At 41.8% G+C, this 22964-nt stretch overlaps 1 long non-coding RNA gene across 1 annotated transcript; it reads right to left on the bottom strand.

Annotated features, from left to right (window-relative positions):
- Positions 1 to 1932: 1932 nt before the first annotated feature.
- On the bottom strand, positions 1933 to 20944 carry LOC138988470 (uncharacterized). The gene is made up of 3 exons (XR_011464680.1): positions 20830 to 20944; positions 20427 to 20550; positions 1933 to 2123 (listed from the first exon to the last, which is right to left on the bottom strand). It is a non-coding gene; the product is annotated as an uncharacterized lncRNA (long non-coding RNA).
- Positions 20945 to 22964: the final 2020 nt, after the last annotated feature.

Below are 22964 nucleotides of genomic sequence, written 5' to 3'. Positions count from 1 at the left end.
AGAATGTACAAAGGCTCTGACTTTGATCACACACAAACACAAAGCAAACCAAGCCTGAAACCATATACTAATCATTATGTCCAGGTGAACTGGACAGTCTGTCTGGCTTCAAAACCCCTGCTCTTTCCACTCTGCATGTTGAGTTTTGTTGTTGTTTTAAAAAAAAAAAAAAAAAAAACACTATTCAGGGAGTGAAAAAGAAATTAGCCTGTATTAACATGGTTTTTGAATATATGTGTGGTTGTTGTTGTTGTCATTCAGTCACTAAGTCATGTCCGACTCTGCAGCTCCAAGAACTGCAGCATGCCAGGCTTCTGTTTAAATGTGTTTCAGTTCTAAAAATTATAGAAGTACTAGCAGCAAAGAAGACATGCCTGGAAATCCAGAAATTAAAGCAGTTTCAGAATTGGAATTAGAAAAGATCATTCTGTGGCCTTCTACAAAAAGCATCAGTTTGTCAAATTATTAATTTCCTTTACAGCATTCCCAGAGAGAAATGTCACCAGTTCCTTCTCAGTTGTGTCTCAGGTTTCCACCACTGAACTAGGAACTTAACTATAGAATCAAATATAGTATCTCCACATATTCCAAGCCCTACCCCCAACTCCCACTCCATCCTCCAAGTCCATTTGCACCCACCCACTTTTGAGCAGTTAGGGGCAAAGTTCAGTTCCCAAATCCCATTATGTAGAGTTAATGTAAACATTAATCTATCTAGAATCTAATGATCCTTTAATTGCTCCAGGTTTAGGTAACCTGGGGAGGCTGGGGGGGGGGGGCAGTGCTACTAACAAAACAAGCTTCAAATCTAAAAGTTTATGAAATTCTGAAGATCTTTTTTCTTAAACAACAACCAAAAAAAAAAAAAAGGACTTTTAGACAAAACACTTCATTTTCATAGTCCCAGGCTCTTAACACTTGACTTGCCTCATTTTCTTTACAACTAAAATCAGTGTGCAAACACTTTTATTAAAATGCATAAGATTTGCTGTTGAGGCTTTTCAAGAGCTTAGAGAATGGTAGGTTTATTTGCAGCTATCTCATATTGATTTTTCTGTCATCTTTAGGCTTAACCAATTTGCTCCAAATAAGATTTCTGTACTACCTGCACCAGAGAGAATCTCAAAAACCTCAGTGGAGAACTTAAAGAAATAAAAAATATATAGATAATATCATAGCAGAAAAAATATTTTTCTTTATTTTACGTTGCAATTTACTCCAGAGACTTCTAAATAGTATGAATGAAACACCTGGCTGTGGAAACAAACCAAGACCAACCAAAGGAGGAAAGTAAAAGCTACCCATTCAGAGCTTTCTACAGCAATGGTTCAAATACCCTAGGAGCTTCACCGGTAAAATCTAAAACTGGGCCCCAAACACGGCGGGCAAGGAAAGAACGAAGAAAGAGGCAGCCCACTCTGGATTGGTAGCTAGTAGATTTAATAATATAGGGCTTCTCAGTTGGCGCTAATGGTCAAGAACCTGCCTGCCAATGCAGGAGACTTAAGAGGCGTGGGTTCAATCCCTGGTTGGGGAAGATCCCCTGGAGAAGGGCATGGCAACCAACTCAAGTATTCTTGCCTGGAGAATCCCATGGACAGAGAAGCCTGGCAAGCAATAGTCTATGGGTCTGCACAGAGTTGGACACGACGGAGGAGACTTGTTAAGGCACGGCCCAGGTTTAATAAGCAAAGTTGGCGGGGCGGGGAAAGGCATCAGAATTTACTTATCAGGCTTGTCTGGAGCCATCGCAAGGGTATTGTATTAATAGATCCCGTACCCGCCAGGAGAACTTTAAAAGTTTACACTGAAGCCTTAGCTGGGTTCAGCCAGGCAGCGATGGGCCCAACACCTCAAGCTCCGTCCTTGAAAATGGCTCCAGCCGTGGAAAGGGTGGGCAGAAGTACATTCTGGGGCTGGGGTGGGGGCGGGTGAGCCTCTGATTTTCCGGATCCGGTTCGCAGGTCAACTGGCGGTCTTGTCCTCTCCGTGATCTCCTCGAACCTCCACACCTCCTGAAGGGCTCTTGCAGCCTCACACGCCCCACCTTCTGCGGTGTGCCCTGAGCATTCAGCCAGGTTTTGCACCAGTTAAGAAGTGGCTCAGGTAGTTATCTTGCTGCACTGGAAGCAGACAACACAGCAGCAGTAGAGGAACACACAAGAGAAAACACAGATCAAAATGATTCCCATAGGGAACTCTGCTCAATGTTACGGGGGCAGCTGGGATGGGAGGGTAGTTTAGGGGAGAATGCATACATGTATGTGTATGGCTGAGTACCTTTGCTGTCCACCTGAAACTATCACATTGTTAACCATCTATGCTCCAAAATAAAAAGTTAGAAATAATTCCTAAAATAAGTAATGATATTTTTTTTCCACCAAGACCCCTCTGATCTGAACCACTGATTTATTAAATCTCCTGGGCTGAGGGTCAGATCAGTCAAGACATTCACTTCTGTCTTCATGTGATTTAATAAAGATGACACTTCGGCAGACTCATCAGGTATGTATGTATCCACGACCCTCTGGATAATGACACAGGTGCCTCCTTGTGAGGCAGTAATAATGTTCAAGGCCATGGTACTCTTGGCTTCATGTCCAAATGCCAAGAGAATTTCAGTGTTCAGTAAAGACAGGCTTTGCCAGCTGTCATTAAGGTTTGCTGGGTAAATTTAGTAAGGGTGTCTATGGTGGTATAATGCCCTCCAGGCCAGTGGAGGACAAGAACTAGTGGCCAGATGACCATACCAGTGGGAAACAACATCATCACCTGGCCTTGAGGAGGAGATTGGCAATTTTTGTTGCTATGGGTAGATTCTCCCAGAGTACAGCAGCCCAACCTCCCAGGTGAAAGCCATGGCAACCTATTTAGGGATATCCAATAAACACCTAGGAAGTGGGACCAGTCAGTGCCAAACCAGTCTCCGTCCTTTAATATGACAGAATGATTACATAGTTCCAGTGATATCCACATCATATCCCTGGTGCGATTGGGTTGGTTCCATTTAGAGTGATTTTTCTGTTTCCAGAATAGAGGTACCTAGGTTCAATGAGGGACAAGGCAATGGCACCCCACTCCAGTACTCTTGCCTGGGAAATCCCATGGACAGAGGAGCCTGGTAGCATGGGGTCGCTAAGAGTCAGACATGACTGAGCGACTTCACTTTCACTTTTCACTTTCATGCTTTGGAGAAGGAAATGGCAACCCACTCCAGTGTCCTTGCCTGGAGAATCCCAGGGATGGCGGAACCTGGTGGGCTGCCATCTATGGGGTCACACAGTCAGACATGACTGACAAGACTTAGCAGGAGCAGCAGCAGGTTCAAATATCCACAACCCTGGGTGAGCTACATGAACCCACCCCAAATCAGAATGGTGGAATGTTTCATGTAAAAAGAGGACAGCATTTTCACTTCACTTGTTTGTTCCTAATATCATTAATACTGTTTTCTTTCTACCTTCTATTTTCCGTGGAATTTATTCTTTGGCTGGGGTCAACTGATTTTGTTCTGTAAGTCTCTGTACTCTCTGTTAATGAGAATGAGACCTTGTTGTTAGTCAGAATAGTAGGAAAATATAATTTAGACTTCGTAGAGAAGGATGCTGATCTGTGTAGATAAAGCTCATTCTAACCACTTTGGACAGCAAGAAAGTTGAATGCTAATTAGAATTATTAAGGCTCATTGTCTTTTCCTGTTTGTCCTATTTCTGCCTCTGTCTCTCTTCATCACTTTGCCAAGCATCCCCCATGACTCTTGGGCTAAAGCCAGGTGATGAATCCCTGCAAGAGTCCTTCTCAGTGAAAGCACCAACCCATTCTTTTGAATCTGTCTTCACTTGCTGCTGCTGCTGCTAAATCACTTCAGTCGTGTCCAACTCTGTGCGACCCCATAGATGGCAGCCCACCAGGCTTGGGGTTCTCCAGGCAAGAACACTGGAGTGGGTTGCCATTTCCTTCTCCAATGCATGAAAGTGAAAAGTGAAAGTGAAGTCGCTCAGTCGTGTCCGACTCCTAGAAGCCTCATGGACTGCAGCCCACCAGGCCCCTCTGTCCATGGGATTTTCCAGGCAAGAGTACTGGAGTGGGGTGCCATTGCCTTCTCCGCTATCTTCACTTACCTTTAGACTTTTCTCCTCTTTATTCATCTTCATTACATTCTATTTGTGTCTACTGGTGAAGAGATGCAGTTATTCCTCAAATATAGTCTAACTGCAGCACAATTAAAATGGAAACAAAAAGGAAACATGACTGTGCTAAAAGTATTCCATATTCATTCTGAATTCCTTTATACTTCAGGCACATATGCCTATATTTATGACAATATACGTAAGAAAAGGAGGAGAAAAAGTTCTGTCCTTTCTTGCCTGCAAAATGGCATTGCACATGACCATGAGAGTGAATATACAATGGACAACTGCTGGACTATGTATATAAATAGAACTGTGACTCACAACCTGCAGCTACCTGTGCAGGAAGTCAACCCCCTCTTCTCTATAATAAACAGCCCAGGAAGCCAGCCTGCTATAGATTGTGGGGGCCCACTTGGAATTCCAGAGTTGAAATGAAGATTATTTTAAGCTGAAAGGTTTGAGATTCAGTAGATTCGGAGACAAGTCTTCTTGGAGCTTCCTATATCCTACAGGAAAAAAAAAAAAACAAAAAACAGCAACTTCTGGGAAATGAGGCTACCTGTCAGGGACATGAGAGGTGAAACCCCTGGGAAAGTGAGGAGAGTGAAGCGCAGGATAGCGTGGCAATTGACAATGAAACGGATGAAATGTCCAGCACAGCCCAACCCTTCGTAAAAGAAAGGCAATGCACAGCACTGTAACCCAGCCAGCAGGTCAACCCCCAATTCAGGAAATGTTCATGATGAGAGAACATACTCCCACTGAGCTTACTGAGCCTCTAAAGAACCTCTTTAGTGAAAGAGGAGAGTGAAAAAGTTGGCTTAAAGCTCAACATTCAGAAAACGAAGATCATGGCATCTGGTCCCATCACTTCATGGCAAATAGATGGGGAAACAGTGGACACAGTGGCTGACTTTATTTTTTGGAGCTCCAAAATCACTGCAGATGGTGACTGCAGCCATGAAATTAAAAGACACTTACTCCTTGGAAGGAAAGTTATGACCAACCTAGACAGCATATTCAAAAGCAGACATTACTTTGCCAACAAAGGTCTGTCTAGTCAAGGCTATGGTTTTTCCAGTGGTCATGTATGGATGTGAGAGGTGGACTATAAAGAAAGCTGAACGCAGATGAATTGATGCTTTTGAACTGGGTGTTGGAGAAGACTCTTGAGAGTCCCTTGGACTGCAAGGAGATCCAACCAGTCCATCCTAAAGGAAATCAGTCCTGGGTGTTCATTGGAAGGACTGATGGTGAAGCTGAAACTCCAATATTTTGGCCACCTCATGCGAAGAGCTGACTCATTTGAAAAGACCCTGATGTTGGGAAAGATTGAGGGCAGGAGGAGAAGGGGACGACAGAATGAGATGGTTAGATGGCATCACCAACTCAATGGACATGCATTTGAGTAAATTCCGGGAGTTGGTGATGGACAGGAAGGCCTGGCATGCTGCAGTCCATGGGGTCACAAAGAGTCAGACATGACTGAGTGACTGAACTGAGCTTATTGAAATAGCTGCCAAGTTCCAGGGAAAGTATCCAGGCCTGGTTAGTGCAGCTCTGAGGTACAAGGTGGGATGAGATTTCCCTAACTGGGCAGGATGCAGAGAAAATGTGCAACATAACCACATACCCTCCCCTCTGAAGGTGCCTGCCAGAGGCATGCTGGGGTGTGGGGGGACTTTGAGGAACTCACTTTTGTTTCTTTGGAGTCTCTTCACACTAGAATATATGCTTCATGATGGATGATAGTAAAGACTTTTGTCTGTTTTGTTCACTGTTGTGTGTCACCAGCATCCAGTGTGCCCAAACCATCATGGTAGTGCTCAATAAACACTTGAAGAAACCATAGGGGAAATGGAGCAGATCAAATGAAAACAATAAAGGCAAAAAGAAGATATTCTTGTTATACCCTGGCTTGTCAATAATGTCCTACCATGATAGCCAAAACAGTGAGGTGATTCACGGGGACTTATTGCCCTTGATCGAGACCGAAACACCAAGGCACAGCATTAAAACCTTCCCTTCTCCTCCTCCTTTTGATGACAAGCAGGGTTCTCAGCCATTTCCAATCAATAGAAATTGACTAGAGGCCACATAAGAAATTCAAGCTAGGCTTTACTGGGGCCTCTGCTGCAGCAAGTGGGAGTAAGAACAAGTAACAGGTTTCTTTGCTTGTTTGCTCTCTGAGAGGGGATGAACTTGTTCCTTATGTGGGGTGAGGTTAGAGGTATGGCCAGGGGTCAGGCCGGAGGGGTAGCTTAGGTGTTGTGCCCACGCCGCCAACAATGTTGAGTGCAGGAGGCATGCTCAATACCCTGCTTTTGTTCCCAACACTCTGTTTTTGCTCTGGGCACTTTTTGGTCTTTCTGTATCTTTTGTCCATAATTTGCCCCAGTGGCACATGCAGTTATTTTCAGTCCCTTGTGAAGATAGCTGAGCACTGAAGAATTGATGCTTTTGAACTGTGGTGTTGGAGAAGACTCGAGAGTTCCTTGGACTGCAAGGAGATCCAACTAGTCAATTCTAAAGGACATCAGCCCTGGGATTTCTTTGGAAGGAATGATGCCAAAGCTGAAACTCCAGTACTTTGGCCACCTCATGCGAAGAGTTGACTCATTGGAAAAGACTTTGATGCTGGGAGGGATTGGAGGCAGGAGGAGAAGGGGATGACAGAGGATGAGATGGCTGGATGACATCACCGACTCAATGGACGTGAGTTTGAGTGAACTCCGGGAGTTGGTGATGGACAGGGAGGCCCGGTGTGCTACAATTCATGGGGTCGCAAAGAGTCAGACACGACTGAGCAACTGAACTGAACTGAACAGTTCCTTTGTATTTTATCAGTCATTCTAGAACCTAAGCATCCTTCTTCCAAAAAAAGTGTGCAAAATAAAATTCTTTTTTCTTTAGCAAAATAAATATTCTCTATTGTTAAAAAAAAATCTTCAAGTTGATGTTTGGTAGAAACCAACACAATACTGTAAAGCAATTAACCAATTAAAAATAAATAAGTTACCAAAAAAAAAAAAATCTTTTCATTGAGCTTTTACCTCCACCAGCTGTCCCAATCTCTTTACATTTGAGGAAGAAATGGCCTGTGTCACTGATCTCCCCTGTCTTACCTTCAAGCGTAGTACATGTCAACTCACTTCCATCAGACTTTGATTCACGCACATGCTCTCCTGATTCTCCGTTCTCCCAGGTCTTTCTTTCTCCCTTTTGCCGGACCTTTTTGCTCAGCTCTTAGATAGTGGTTGTCTCATCTTAGCCCTCTCCCTATGTATCAATACTATTCTTGAACAGTGGCATTCACTCTGTTGAATGAACCCATTACCCCAACCCACCTCTGTGCAGAGCTCCAGGTAAATATCTCACAGTCATCTCCTTCTGGATGTCTTTCAATCACATCAAAACTAAAAGTACAAAACTGAAATTTTAAACTCTAATATGACAATATCTCATGAAACATTCCCTCTTCAAACTGCTCCTCCACTTTTGGGCGCCCTCACCTGTGAACAGCATCATCTACTGAGACAAGGAAACCAGCCCAGACTTATCCTTGACTCCTCTCTCTCCTACATTCAAAATGTCACGGTTGTGCAGGTTGAGTTCTCCAGGAAGCAGGCTCTGAGGTGGAGGTTAGTGGGTAGGAAGCTAATGAAGGAGTGCCCTTCATTTGTGGAAGGGGAATCAGGCAGTATTAAGCAGGAGGAGGCAGACTTTAACGCAGTCCCAACAACTGCCTGAGCTGACTCCATTGGGAGCTCTGATACTTGGAAGTGACTTTTCAGAGTTAGCTGAGATCGACTTAGATGGTAAGGCCTTTATGCTCCATCATCAATACCATGATTTGCAGAGTCCAGTGCAAGATGAAAATGCAAGACTATATTTAAAAATTAAGGTTTCCAAGAAGGTAACAGCAGAACATTAAACCAAGCACCGTGCACAGGGGGCTGTGTGACTGCATGCATTGCAGGTGCGTGAAGCTGGGACTGGCCCTCATCAGTCACTGCATATAGTCAAGGTCTCTCTGGAGTTGAGATCATCCCTGAAGGGGCTGGCAGCTGAAGGCTGTTTTCCAGTGGCACTGCCAGCAAAGGGGGCAACTGAACATCACTCATGAGGCATCTGGGCCCGGGTCACAGAATCCACTACATTAACCAAGCCTGTCCATTTTACCACCTTGAAATTTCTCATATCCATTCTCTCTTTGCAATTGACCCTGCTAATCAATAGAATTAAAGTTCTCATCATCTTGCCTTAAGTACTGAAACAGTCCCGTGCCTGTTAATTTCTCTTCTAGTCTGGTCTTCACATCCTCCACTACTGAATATGAGACTAACATACTGAATTCCTAAAATATTAAATGACTTCCATTGCCCACAATATTAAAATCTAAGCCAACATTTCCCAAACTGTGTTCATAAAACACTTGGTCTTCAGAGTAGAAAAAATATGATGCAAGTTTTCTTCTGAGTTATTTTTAAAATTCTTGTTTAATAAAAATACTAAGCCATTTATACAATTATAAATTTTATGATTTATAAACTTTAAAATTATAAAGTTTATAATTTTATGATTATCTTGCCAAAGGATTGGTGAGTATACCTCAGAACTCCAGAGATAGCAGGAAAATTCTCCTAATCAAAGAGTTTTATTCAATTCTGCATATTGACCCCTAAACAACATTTACTAACTACTGCCTAGATATATCATCATATTGATAATTTTTTTTTGTATTTTCCATCTAATTTTAATAATATCAGTGACATTATTCAATGTTTTTTATTGTATGCATGGATTTTATAAAATATTTTCCCTTTTGGATTTGTGGATTATAGAAGTCTGTCACTGCATTTTAGAACCTACTTTTTTCTTTACTGATAAGCACTTAAATATACTTACAGAAGTAGTACATAGAGAAAGATGTAGGCATCATAATTGTACAGCCTGAAGAATTATCACAAAATGAACATAATAATGTAGCAACCACCAAAATCAAGAAATAAAATGTTGGTAATTCCCTGACTCAGCACTTTAACTGCAGTGGCCCAGGCCTGGGTTCAATCCCTGGTTGGGGAATTAAAATCCCACAAGCTGTGTGGTGCCACCTGAAAATTAAAAAAATAAATAAATAAACAAAATGCTAGCATCTAATGGCCTCCTTTTGCCCTTACAGTCCACTACTTCTTTTATCTGTCCCAAAGTTGCCCACTACCCAACCTCTAACAATTTGTGATCTACATGAATCCAAGTTTGATTTACATGAGTTCATGTTGATCTTACTGTGCCAACTAACGGTGGAGCTGGGATTCGAACTGAACTCTATATACAAAGCCTATGGTTTCAGAATGTTCCTAATTGTTGCTTCCATTCCCTACTGACATAATAAAAAGAAAACAGTTATTTCGTCAAATTACAGAGGTTCCCACACTGCACCTTGACAGGAAAAAAAAATGCCTTCCACACAGTTAAGCAAAATATATGAATGAAGATAGACTTAAATCTAATTGTTTATTAAACAATGAAGCTACTAAATCTTACATCTTTGGATTGATATAAGAACTATATATAGGTGTGTGTATGTGTGTGTGTGTGCAAATATATATATATGTATATTATGGTCATAGAAACCCATATCTGTAAGAAAATAAAATATATTTTCTAAGTTTGACACAAATTCATTTGGCAGTAAGAGCTGCCCAAAACCTCTATGAGCCTAAATATAGTCTTTGTTTATTATGCAAATATATTGTATTATGTTAACATAATAAATAAATATATTTTGCTGGTGAAATGTTAAAATGTTTGAATAAGTTGTGTGATCCCAGACCTCCTAGGTGTGTCATGCATGTAATGTAGCATATATAACAAATCTGCAATATAGTAAACACATGTGGGTTTTGATGTTTTTAAAAAGAAAAATCCTGAAAGAAATTAAGGACTGTTGACCTGTTAAAGCAAAGAAAAGTCATGCAAACAATGCTCTCTTCCACTAAAAAATGACTAAAAAATAAAAATATGGTATTGGGAAATAATAGCCATACTAAATGGAAAATCCGTGAGATTTCATAGTATAATAAGCTGCCCTCTTTCATCATTTCTCCCTACCGAAGTAAACAGAAATGTCTTTTAAATATCATTTTTAAGGCTTTGTACACATTTGATCATTTCTAAATCCAAATGCATCTTACAATTAATATGCATGTTTAGTATGTAAGAAAAACAGCTATGTATAAATCAGGGATGAACATTACAGTCACATATATTGAAGCAAATAAGTTATGTCATGTCATACCTAAAGCATTCACCTGTTTCTACTAGTGAAGCATGATTCAATAAAATTACAGAATATCCATAGCCACTCTATAACTCTGTCGGAGACAGTTATAGAATTCCAAATGATGTGCTGGTGTCTAAGGTTATGAGAACTGACTTATACAGACCTAGTCAGAAATCCTTTCACAGTAGCTAAATTACTTTTCGGAGCAACACCTCAAGTTAGCAGACAAGAAAATATGTTTATTCATTAAGCACTCTGTTATATCATTGAGCTATAAATATTTAAAAAGTTAAGTTAGATTGTGGAAATACCACAATAAAGAGCACCTAATTCATAATTATTACTTATTGATTGTAAACAGGAAATTTTATATATATTTGTATATATGTTTATATGTAACATTATTATGAGTGTTTAAAAGGAAGTTATCACAAGGAACACATCATTCTGCAACTTGCTTTTTTACATTGCTACATAGTATCCCAAGGGTGCCTATCCCACAGACATTTCCCACAATGATGAATATTTTGGTTTCTCATTTCTTGGCTGTTTTAAATGTGAGTCAGACCATCTCTAAAGGGCACATTAACAATTGGTATATCCTGGTTGCCTACAAATCACAGAATAGACACCTGGCTTTGAGAAGGAAACTTATTTTCCCTGAGCATCATTTTATACTATTTAAATTTTCTGTATGTGAAAATAACAATTACAATGTTTATTTTTTTAAAAACTCTAAATACAATATTAGTATCATGTAATCATTAAAACTGGAAAACAGAAAAAGTAAACCTGCAATGAACTTCCCTTCTTCAGCATATTTTTTGGTTAAAATCTACCGGACAGTGTGTTAGAGTTGTACATATCTTGCCTCATTTTGCCTTATTTAGCCTTTGTAGAAACCTTCCAGTTCAGTTCAGTTCAGTCACTCAGCCGTGTCTGACTCTTTGTGACCCTATGAATTGCAGCACGCCAGGCCTCCCTGTCCATCACCAACTCCCGGAATTTACCCAAATTCATGTCCATTGAGTCGATGAAGCCATCCAGCCATCTCACCCTCTGTCGCCCCCTTCTCCTGCCCCCAATCCCTCCCAGCATCAGGGTCATTTCCAATGCATCAACTCTGCATAAGGTGGCCAAAGTATTGGAGTTTCAGGTTCAACATCATTTCTTCCAATGAACACCCAGGACTGATCTCCTTTAGGATGGTCTGGTTGGATCACCTTGCAGTCCAAGGGACTCTCAAGAGTCTTCTCCAACGCTACAGTTCAAAAGCATCAATTCTTCGGTGCTCAGCTTTCTTCACAGTCCAACTCTAACATCCATACATGACCACTGGAAAAACCATAGCCTTGACTAGACGGACCTTTGTTGGCAAAGTAATGTCTCTGCTTTTGAATATGCTATCTAGGTTGGTCATAACTTTCCTTCCAAGGAGTAAGCGTCTTTTAATTTCATGGCTGCAGTCACCATCTGCAGTGATTTTAGAGCCCCCCAAAATAAACTCTGACACTGTTTCTACTGTTTCTCCATCTATTTCTCATGAAGTGATGGGACCAGATGCCATGATCTTAGTTTTTTGAATGTTGAGTTTTAATCCAACTTTTTCACTCTCCTCTTTCACTTTTATCAAGAGGCTTTTTAGTTCCTCTTCGCTTTCTGCCATAAGGGTGGTGTCATCTGCATATCTGAAGTTATTGATATTTCTCCCGGCAATCTTGATTCCAGCTTGTGCTTCTTCCAGCCCAGTGTTTCTCGTGATGTAATATGCATATAAGTTAAATAAGCAGGGTGTCAATATACAGCCTTGACATACTCCTTTTCCTATTTGGAACCAGTCTGTTGTTCCATGTCCAGTTCTAACTGTTGCTTCCTGACCTGCATACAAATTTCTCAAAAGGCAGGTCAGGTGGTCTGATATTCCTATCTCTTTCAGAATTTTCCACAGTTTATTGTGATCCACACAGTCAAGGCTTTGGCATAGTCAATAAAGCAAAAATAGATGTTTTTTCTGGAACTCTCTTGCTTTTTCGATGATCCAGCGGATGTTGGCAATTTGATCTCTGGTTCCTCTGCCTTTTCTAAAACCAGCTTGAACATCTGGAAGTTCATGGTTCACGTATTACTGAAGCCTGGCTTGGAGAATTTTGAGCATTACTTTACTAGCATGTGAGATGAGTGCAATTGTGTGGTAGTTTGAGCATTCTTTAGCATTGCCTTTCTTTGGGATTGGAATGAAAACTGACCTTTTCCAGTCCTGTGGCTACTGCTGAGTTTTCCAAACTTGCTGACATATTGAGTGCAGCACTTTCACAGCATCATCTTTCAGGATTTGAAAGAGCTCAACTGGAATTCCACCACCTCCACTAGCTTTGTTCGTAGTGATGCTTCCTAAGGTCCACTTGACTTCACATTCCAGGATATCTGGCTCTAGGTCAGTGATCACACCATCGTAATTATCTGGGTCATGAAGCTCTTTTTTGTACAGTTCTTCTGTGTATTCTTGCCACCTCTTCTTAACATCTTCTGCTTCTTTTAGGTCCATACCATTTCCATCCTTTATCGAGCCCATCTTTGCATGAAATGTTCCCTTGGTATCTCTAATTTTCTTGAAGAGATCTCCAGTCTTTCCCATTCTGTTGTTTTCCTCTATTTCTTTGCATTGATCGCTGAGGAAGGCTTTTTTTATCTCTTCTTGCTATTCTTTGGAACTCTGCATTCAGATGCTTATATCTTTCCTTTCCTCCCCACGTGAGCAACCCCATGTCCGAGGTCAGGGGTGGCGACTGAGATGAACAACCCCACGTCTGAGGAGTGGCGGCTGTGTGGGTGCAGGAGGGCTGAGAGGAGCTACTCCACGTTCAAGGTCAGGAGGGGTGACCTTGTCCAAGATAAGGAGCAGCTTACCTTGCTCCTTACAAAGCTGCACTTTGCTGGAGCAGCCGTGAAGAGATACCCCACGTCCAAAGTAAGAGAAACCCAAGTAAGACAGTAGGTGTTGCAAGAGGGCATCAGAGGGCAAACACACTGAAACCATAATCACAGAAAACTAGCCAATCTGTGTACACAGACCACAACCTTATCTAATTCAATGAAACTAAACCATGCCGTGTTCACCAAGATGCTGGGGTCACCCAAGATGGACGGATCATGGTGGAGAGGTCTGACAGAGTGTGGTCCACTGGAGAAGGGAATGACAAACCATTTCAGTATTCTTGCCTTGAGAACCCCATGAACAGTATGAAAAGGCAAAATGATAGAATACTGAAAGAGGAACTCCCCAGGTCAGTAGGTGCCCAATATGCTACTGGAGATCAGTTGAGAAATAACTCCAGAAAGAATGAAGGGATGGAGCCAAAGCAAGAACAATACCCAGTTGTGGATGTGACTGGTGATAGAAGCAAGGTTCGATGCTGTAAAGAGCAATATTCCATAGGAACCTGGAATGTTAGGTCCATGAATCAAGGCAAATTGTAAGTGGTCAAACAGGAGATGGCAAGAGTGAATGTCAACATTCTAGGAATCAGCAAACTAAAATGGACTGGAATGGGTGAATTTAACTCAGATGACCATTATATCTACTATTGCAGACAGGAATCCCTCAGAAGAAATGGAGTAGCCATCATGGTCACAAAGAGTCTGAAACGCAGTACTTGGATGCAATCTCAAAAACAACAGAATGATCTCTGTTCATTTCCAAGGCAAACCATTCAATATTACGATAATCCAAGCCTATGCCCCAACCAGTAACGCTGAAGAAGCTGAAGTTGAACAGTTCTATGAAGAGCTACAAGACCTTTTAGAGCTAATACCCAAAAAAGATGTCCTTTTCATTACGGGGGACTGGAACACAAAAGTAGGAAGTCAAGAAACACCTGGAGTAACAGGCAAATTTGGCCTTGGAATACAGAATGAAGTGGGGCAAAGGCTAATAGAGTTTTGCCAAGAGAATGCACTGGTCATAACAAACACCCTCTTCCAACAACACAAGAGAAGACTCTACACATGGACATCACCAGATGGTCAACACCAAAATCAGATTGATTATATTCTTTGCAGCCAAAGATGAAGAAGCTCTACACAGTCAGCAAAAATGAGACCGGGAGCTGACTGTGGCTCAGATCATGAACTCCTTATTGCCAAATTCAGACTGAAATTGAAGAAAGTAGGGAAAACCACTAGACCATACAGGTATGACCTAAATCAAATCCCTTATGATTATACATTGGAAGTGAGAAATAGATTTAAGGGACTAGATCTGATAGACAGAGTGCCTGATGAACTATGGACAGAGGTTCATGACATTGTACAGAAGACAGGGATCAAGACCATCCCCATGGAAAATAAATGCAAAAAAGGAAAATGGCTGTCTGAAATCTTACAGATCAGATCAGATCAGATCAGTCGCTCAGTCGTGTCTGACTTTTTGCGACCCCATGAATCGCAGCACGCCAGGCCTCCCTGTCCATCACCAACTCCCAGAGTTCACTCAGACTCACGTCCATCAAGTCAGTGATGCCATCCAGCCATCTCATCCTCTGTCGTCCCCTTCTCCTCCTGCCCCCAATCCCTCCCAGCATCAGAGTCTTTTCCAATGAGTCAACTCTTCGCATGAGGTGGCCAAAGTACTGGAGTTTCAGCTTTAGCATCATTCCTTCCAAAGAAATCCCAGGGCTGATCTCCTTCAGAATGGACTGGTTGGATCTCCTTGCAGTCCAAGGGACTCTCAAGAGTCTTCTCCAACACCACACTTCAAAAGCATCAATTCTTTGGTGCTCAGCCTTCTTCATAGTCCATCTCTCACATCCATACATGACCACAGGAAAAACCATAGCCTTGACTAGACAAACCTTTGTTGGCAAAGTAATGTCTCTGCTTTTGAATATGCTATCTAGGTTGGTCATAACTTTCCTTCCAAGGAGTAAGCATCTTTTAATTTCATGGCTGCAGTCACCATCTGTAGTGATTTTGGAGCCCAGAAAAATAAAGTCTGACACTGTTTCCACTGTTTCCCCATCTATTTCCCATGAAGTGGTGGGACCAGATGCCATGATCTTCGTTTTCTGAATGTTGAGCTTTAAGCCAACTTTTTCACTCTCCACTTTCACTTTCATCAAGAGGCTTTTGAGTTCCTCTTCACTTTCTGCCATAAGGGTGGTGTCATCTGCATATCTGAGGTTATTGATATTTCTCCCGGCAATCTTTATTCCATATTGTGTTTCTTTCAGTCCAGCGTTTCTCATGATGTACTCTGCATTGTACATCAAAGTACATCTGCATGAAATCTTACAAGACAGGTATTATTGTCCTAACTTTACAGATAAGGAAATAGAGTTTAAACAAGTTAATATTCTTGGGTTACAGAGAGAGAAAGAGAGTGACAAAACCAAGATATAAACCAAAGTTTTCTACTTCAAGAAACACTCTCAGCCACTGAGCTGGACATTAGCTGCTTCTCTTCAGAGACTTCTCCTAAACTCCACTACCTTTGACTTTGCTACAACTTCGGGAATCATTTATAGGAGACTAGAGAACTAGATTTTCTCATGTTCTTGGATCCCCTCTCTTTATATACTTTCCCCTCTTGGTTAATTCTTACCGAACCTTCAGTGATCAACTCGAGCTTCACCTCCTCGTGTAATCACTCCCTAAACTTCAGACTGAAAAGAATGTGTTTTACCTGCTGTTTTCCCATCCTGTGCTATCAATGTGTTCAAAAAGCTGTTAAACCACCTAAGTATCTCTCAGCCAACAAGTCCTCAGGAAATCTAAATAGCCCTCAGACTAGCCGCAGCGCTAGTAATATTTAGCATACATTAGGCCCTCAATCACAATAGCTGCATTCAAGCCAAGGACAAATACAGACAAAGAACTTAAGGATGTTAGAACTAATTCAGGATTTCCAATTCTGGCTGCATATAGTAACTTAAGGAGCTTTTAAAATAGGTTATCTAGCCTTGTCCAAGAACTAATCAGAGTGGCTACGGTGGAACTACACATTCTATATTATTTAGAAGGCTTTCCAGGTGGTGCCAAGTTGGAGAATTCTATTCTACATGTCTCACTTCATGAAATATGGAGATTGAGACCTAAAGACATTAAATTACTGGTCAAATTTACACTGACAGAGGTGAAGATAGGAGTTGAACCCTAGTTTCTTGACTTATAGCTGCTTTACTTGATCACTCAAAACTATTTGTTAAGTGTCTTTTATGTGAAAAGCATTTTGCTAGGCACTGTAGATTCAGTGATGGGTAAACTAGAGCTTGCATTGTAATAGGAAAGATAGGATTAAACACATGCCCATATAATTACTTGCTTAACACTGGGTGGGGCAGATCCCCTAGAGAAGGAAATGGCAATCCACTCCAGTATTCTTTACTGGAGAATCCCATGGACAGAAGAGCCTGGTGGGCTACAGTCCATAAGGTCACAAAGAGTCGGACATGGCTGAAGCAATTTAGCAGCAGATTGTATTAAGAGAATCTGGTGGTATATACCCAAATAACTGGGGGACATGTTTTAGTCTGGGGGGAGTTGAGGGTTGTCGCATAAATCTTAATTGAGTTAAAAGTACACATACAGAAATAATTAGACTTGTGTTTTTCAACATAAGATATTCTTGGGCCCATAGGTCCTCTGGAAGACCTTGTTTAATTTCCTATTTTAATTTTGTTGACAACCTTAAAGATTAATAGAAACATTTTCCAGGAGTTCCCTGGTGGTGAAGTGTTAGGATGTGGTGCTTTCACTACTGTGGTTAGTGTTCATTCCCTGGTGGGGAAACTAAGATCCCATTAGCCATGTGGAATGGCAAAAAAGAAAAAAGAAACATTTTATGCATTTTTTAAAAATGATTGAGTTCTGCCCAAAGCTTCAAAACCCATTTGAACATGTGGTTTTTGATTGAATTGGCCACAAGTAGTACTACTCTAATTTTCTCAGGCTTATATAAAAAGAGCAGACCGACTTAATGTGTCTATACTGCATTCCTGCCAAATGAAGATCAAATGCCTACCACAAACACTACAAGAGTGAAGGTTTCATGGTAGTTCACATACCACAGGGCAGTGGTGGGTGAAGTGGGTCATGGCACAGCACCTGAGCATCAGTCAATCTGAACTCAAAAAAACCTGGGCCACGGGAATCAGACGCTGGTGCTGTGCAAATAGGATTTCAACACTCATCATCTACCCCACTAAGTTAGCAATGTGAATTGTTATTTGAAAAACAATGTAACAACTCTGTAAAAATAAGCTCAGACTAAATACCCTATATAACTCTGCTGCTGCTAAGTCGCTTCAGTCGCGTCTGACTCTATGCGACCCCATGGACCGCAGCCCATTAGGCTCCCCCGTCATACATATATATTGGGAAGGTGAACTGCAAGGCTGAGACAATGGGTAGGAGGGAGAATTATTTTTTAATACTCTTATTTATTTAGTTTTCATTTTTGGCTGTGCTGAGTCTTTGTTGCTGCACGAGATTTCCTCTGGTTGCTGAGAGCAAGGGCTACTCTCTAGTAGCAGTGCACCGACTTCTCAGTGCGGTGGCTTTTCTTGTTGAGGAGTTCAGGCTCTAGGCGCTGGGGCTTCAGTGTTGCAGCAGGTGGGCTCAGTAGTTATGGCTCGGAGGCTCTAGAGCACAGGCTCAATAGTCGTGGCGTTCAGGTTTAATTGCTCCTCAGCACATGGCCCAGATCAGGGATTGAACCTGTGTCTCTTGAACTGTCAGGCAGATTCTTTACTGCTGAGCCACCAGGGAAGCCCAGGAATTATTTTTTATTACATATCCTTTTGTATGTTTTTAGCAATTATTAATATCTTTCTTTTTAGTTTTAATTTTAGATGTGATGTTCTATATGACATAAAGAGTTACAATTGTGTGTGTGTGCTGAGTGGTATCTAACTCTTTGTGACCCCCATGGACTGTACCCCGCCAGGCTCCTCTGTCTATAGGATTTTCCAGGCAAGAACACTGGAATGGGTTGCCATTTCCTTCTCCAGGGGGTCCTCTCGAACCAGGGATTGAACCCATGTCTCTTGCCTCCCCTGCAATAGCAGGTGGATTTTTTACCACTGAGCCACCTGGGAAACCCTTCCCTTATAGCTCATTTGGTAAACAATCTGCCCGCAATGTGGAGACCTAGGTTGGATCCCTGGGTTGGGAAGATCCCCTGGAGAAGGGAAAGGCTACCCACTCTAGTATTCTGGTCTGGAGAGTTTCATGGACTGTATAGTCTATGGGGTCACAAAGAGTCAGACACGACTGAGTGACTTTCACTGGGAAGCCCAGTTTATCTAATTTTAAGTGTGCACTATTTTATATTGTAATACTGATAGCTGGACACCAGAAGACATAGGTTTTTTTCCTTTGAAGTGACTTGTTACTTTACTCACAAGGAAAGGAGGGAGTGTGCGTGCATGTTGGGGGTCAGTGAGAAGCAGCAGCCCCCGGTGGAGCTGAGCAGTCTCACAGAAGAGGAAGTTCCCACAGAACTCCTAGGCAGCCGTGAGCAAGGCTGACGCAGAACCAGCAGGGGGCAGGCCAGGCAGACCAGTCCCTGAAGCAGGTCAGCGGTAAGGAATTTAGTCTTTCCTCTAGGAATAATGAGAAGCCCTTGCTCTTTCCACCATATTAAATATATTTAGAAATCTTTTTTTGTTGCAGGCATTTGAAATTCTAAAACCACATTAGTTTAAATACTATTTCCTTCTCTCCAAATTCATCCAAAATATTAAAATTTGCAATGGTGAGCAAAGAATGGTATTATTTGAAGAAAGTAAAAAAAAACTGAGAGGTTTATAGATTAAATGTATAGACCCACTCTTTCCAATACAGTAGCTACCAGCCCCATGCAGCTTATGGGTTACTTGAACTGGGACTGGTCCCAGCTGAGGCATTCTGTAAGCATGAAATGCACATCAAATGTCAAATAATTAATACCAAAGAAGACTATAGATTATCATATTAAAATATGTTTACATTGATCCTATGTTGAAATATTGTTTTGGAGATATTAAGGTAAAGGAAATACATTACTAAAACCTTTCCATTTATTTCTTTTTATTTTTTTAATCTTGCTACTAGAAAATTAAAATTACCTATGTGGATCACTTCATATTTCTATTTGGGCAACAATGACATACTTCCTACTAGAATACACATAATAATTTTTCAAAATCGTAAAATTCACGGTGTGTGTCTGGTACCCTTGTGCTTTCACATGTGTTAATGCATTTAATTCTCATATGAATCTGATAAGTTAGGCACTGTTATTACCCCATTTTGCAGATTTTTATTCAGTTTATTAACTGAAGCACAGATGCTGCACAGAACATTTTTGTAAGCATACAGAAGAAACTGACAACAGTGGGGGTCTCCTGGGGAGGAATTAGGGGTTAAGATGTGGAAATAAATTTCTAGGCCTGAGATAGCACCATTCCTGCCCCAGGTTAGCAAACCAAAATTTAGGTAATATTTGTGTACTGTAAATGCTCTGCTTTACCAGAAATAAATGCAATCAGCCAATCCCCAAACACGAAACCAACTCTTACTTACCTACTTCCTTGCTCCTTATTCTTTTCCTATAAAAGCTTCCTACCTTTTACCTGACTTGCCATTCTCTGCACCCTTAGGAACACAACCTGGATGCTTTCTGTAGTGTCAAAGTGTTTATATCACCTAAATTGTCTTTAACCATTGTTAACTAGGGTCAGGGATGAAAAGGAGATTATTTCTCATTGTGTATCCCTTTGTACAGACTGAATTTATTACAATGTGAATATGTCATCTGTTAACCACTTTGGTATAACTATGAAAATAATAGAGACAAACTGCAAAACCACAGTGTTAGGAGCACAAACTCAAGTACATTAAGTACAATTGAGCACTTACTCAATTAAAAGTAATTGAGAGAAGACCAACAAGAAATAAAAGCAATAAAAAACCATTAAAAAATGTGAACCTTCCAATCTAATCACAGACATGTCTTTCTTGTTTATTACCTGTAATTTGCCAAAGTGACTGTTTCCTGAGTATCCAGTTGGTCTAAGAGCCAAAGCTTGCACACCAAGGAGCGAGGCTCAGCAATCATTTCCCAGGACTATGGTTCTCACTGAGACAAAAGGCCTGAAAAATACAAAAGCATATCGCTTCAGTTTATGCCTGCAGTCTTTTATTTAAGAAATAAGCTATGTACTGTTCTTCCTTAATACAAATGTGAATTTAACTTCTTTTTCCTAAAAACATGGATTAGAAGTCCCATGAGCCAAGGTTAGGCTCACTATGGTGCTCTTTCAACCAGACTTCTACTATATTATCACCATTATCAGTGAAACTCAGATTAAGATCTCTTCAATAACTGCTGTAGTTACTGAAAATTCCTGCCCCCGCCCCCCACAGTCCTACCCTTTGTGTGCACTTTGTGTGTATATTCCTCTGTGTGGTAGGCTCATTTTGGGGGGCTGGGAGTGTAGCAGTGGTGGCCCAGACAGACAGCAGTTTTTCTCTCACGGCTACTATTCTTGAAGAGGTGGAAAGAAAAGCAGGAATGAAGACCTTGAAAGGAGAGGTCAGATGTGGGAGGAGCTGCAAAAGTAACTGCGCCCTAGAGCAGCTGGAGCCGGCTGAGTCAGCAGAGTGGGGAGAGTCCAGGGACTGAATCCTTGCCACCGCATTAAATATTTGTAAGCCAGAGTCACACGTTTAGAATTTACTCTAAATTTAATGGGACTTTCAAGATTTCTATTTTAAAAGGTCTGGCACTCAAATACTGAGCACTGGTTTAATGATGGACCATCAAGTCACGGCACAGAATCAGCCAGTATCCCCCTCCCAGTGTGGGTAACTCCCCAGGACTGGGCTGGAAATGCCCTACTCCTGTCAGGCCCTGCCCTAGACTGGATCCTGTGTGCTTGCTAAGTCGCTCAGTCATGTCCGACTCCTTGCGACCGTATGGACTGTAGCCCACCAGGCTCCTCTGTCCAAGGGATTCTCCAGGCAAGAATACTGGAGTGGGTTGCCATGCCCTCCTCCAGGGGATCTTCCCAATCCCAGGACTGAAGCCATGTCTCTTGTGTCTCCTGCATTGGCAGGTGGGTTCTTTACCTCTAGCAGCACTTGGAAAGCATTTTCATAAGCTCCCCAGACTCCCTTGGCTTCCCTGGTAGCTCAGCTGGTAAAGAATCTGCCTGTAATGCAGGAGACCTGGGTTCTGTCCTTAGGTTGGGAAGATCCCCTGGAGAAGGGAACAGCTACCCACTCCAGTATTCTGGCCTGGAGAATTACATGGTCTGTATGGTCCATGGGGTCACAAAAAGTCAGACACAACTGAGTGACTTTCACTTCCAGGGGATTCATGAGCAGATTAAAGCTGGAGTAGTGCTTTGTAAGCTAGGGATCTCAGCTTTGACTGTATTCTGGAATCACCTGGTGGGGATATAAGAAACTGTTGGCAGCCTCTTTCCAGAGAGGCTGTTGTTATTGGTGTGAGCTGCAACCAGGGCATTGAGAATTTTGGAAACCACTCATCTTTCCAAGGTTGAAAATTACTGCCCAGAAGTCGCAGTGAGTGACCAGCAGCTGTTTTTCATGCTCAGCTGATTTCCTCCGCTCCTTTTTTCTTTTATTTTTCCTCCTAGCAGTTCCTGGGGCTCCTCTTGTTTCTCTGTGTTTGGTCACCAGCAAAATTACTTCTCTCCCTGGGGATTTTCAACTGCCCATGCTGAGGAGAGCAGTCTGGCTAACCCTAAGACAGACACACTGGCTTTTAATGTTAAGAATCAATTGGTTTCTCTACTAAGGCCACAGGCTGTCAAATAAAACAACCCTGAACAAGATACAAAACTCAAAATGTTCCTACAAATGTAATCCTTAGACCAAAGTGCCAGTAGGAACCCTCAGGCTCTAAGTCATGTCTGACTCTTTGCAACCCTATGGACTGTAGTTCACCAGGCTCCTCTGTCCGTGGGATTTTCCAGGCAAGAATATTGGAGTGGGTTGCCATGCCCTCCTCTCAACCCAGGGATCGAACCCATGTCTCCTGCATCTTCAGGCATTCTTTACCACTGAGCCAGCAGGGAAGCCCATATTCATTGTACTGTTGTTCAGTTGCTCAGCAGTGTCCAACTCTTTGCACGCCATGGACTGCACCATGACACACTTCCTTGTCTTTCACCATCTTCTGGAGTTTGCTCAAACTCATGTCCATTGAGTCATGATGCTATCCATCTCATCCTCTGTCTTCCTTTTCTCCTCCTGCTTTCAGTCTTTCCCAGCATCAGGGTCTTTTTCAATGAGTCGGATTTTTGCAACAGGTGGCCAAAATACTGGAGCTTCAGCTTCAGCATCAGTCCTTCCAATGAATTTTCATGCTTGATTTCCTTTAGGATTGCCTGGTTTTATCTCCTTGCAGTCCAAAGGACCCTCAAGAGTCTTCTCCAACACCACAGTTCAAAAGCATCAATTCTTCATCGCTCAGCCTTCTTTATGGTCCAGCTCTCACACCTGTACATGCCTACTGCAAAAACCATAGCTTTGACTAG

This window comes from Bos mutus, chromosome 1, assembly GCF_027580195.1.
Source record: "Bos mutus isolate GX-2022 chromosome 1, NWIPB_WYAK_1.1, whole genome shotgun sequence".
NCBI classification, from domain to species: Eukaryota; Metazoa; Chordata; class Mammalia; order Artiodactyla; family Bovidae; genus Bos; species Bos mutus.
This window is presented reverse-complemented; position numbering and strand designations above follow the sequence as displayed.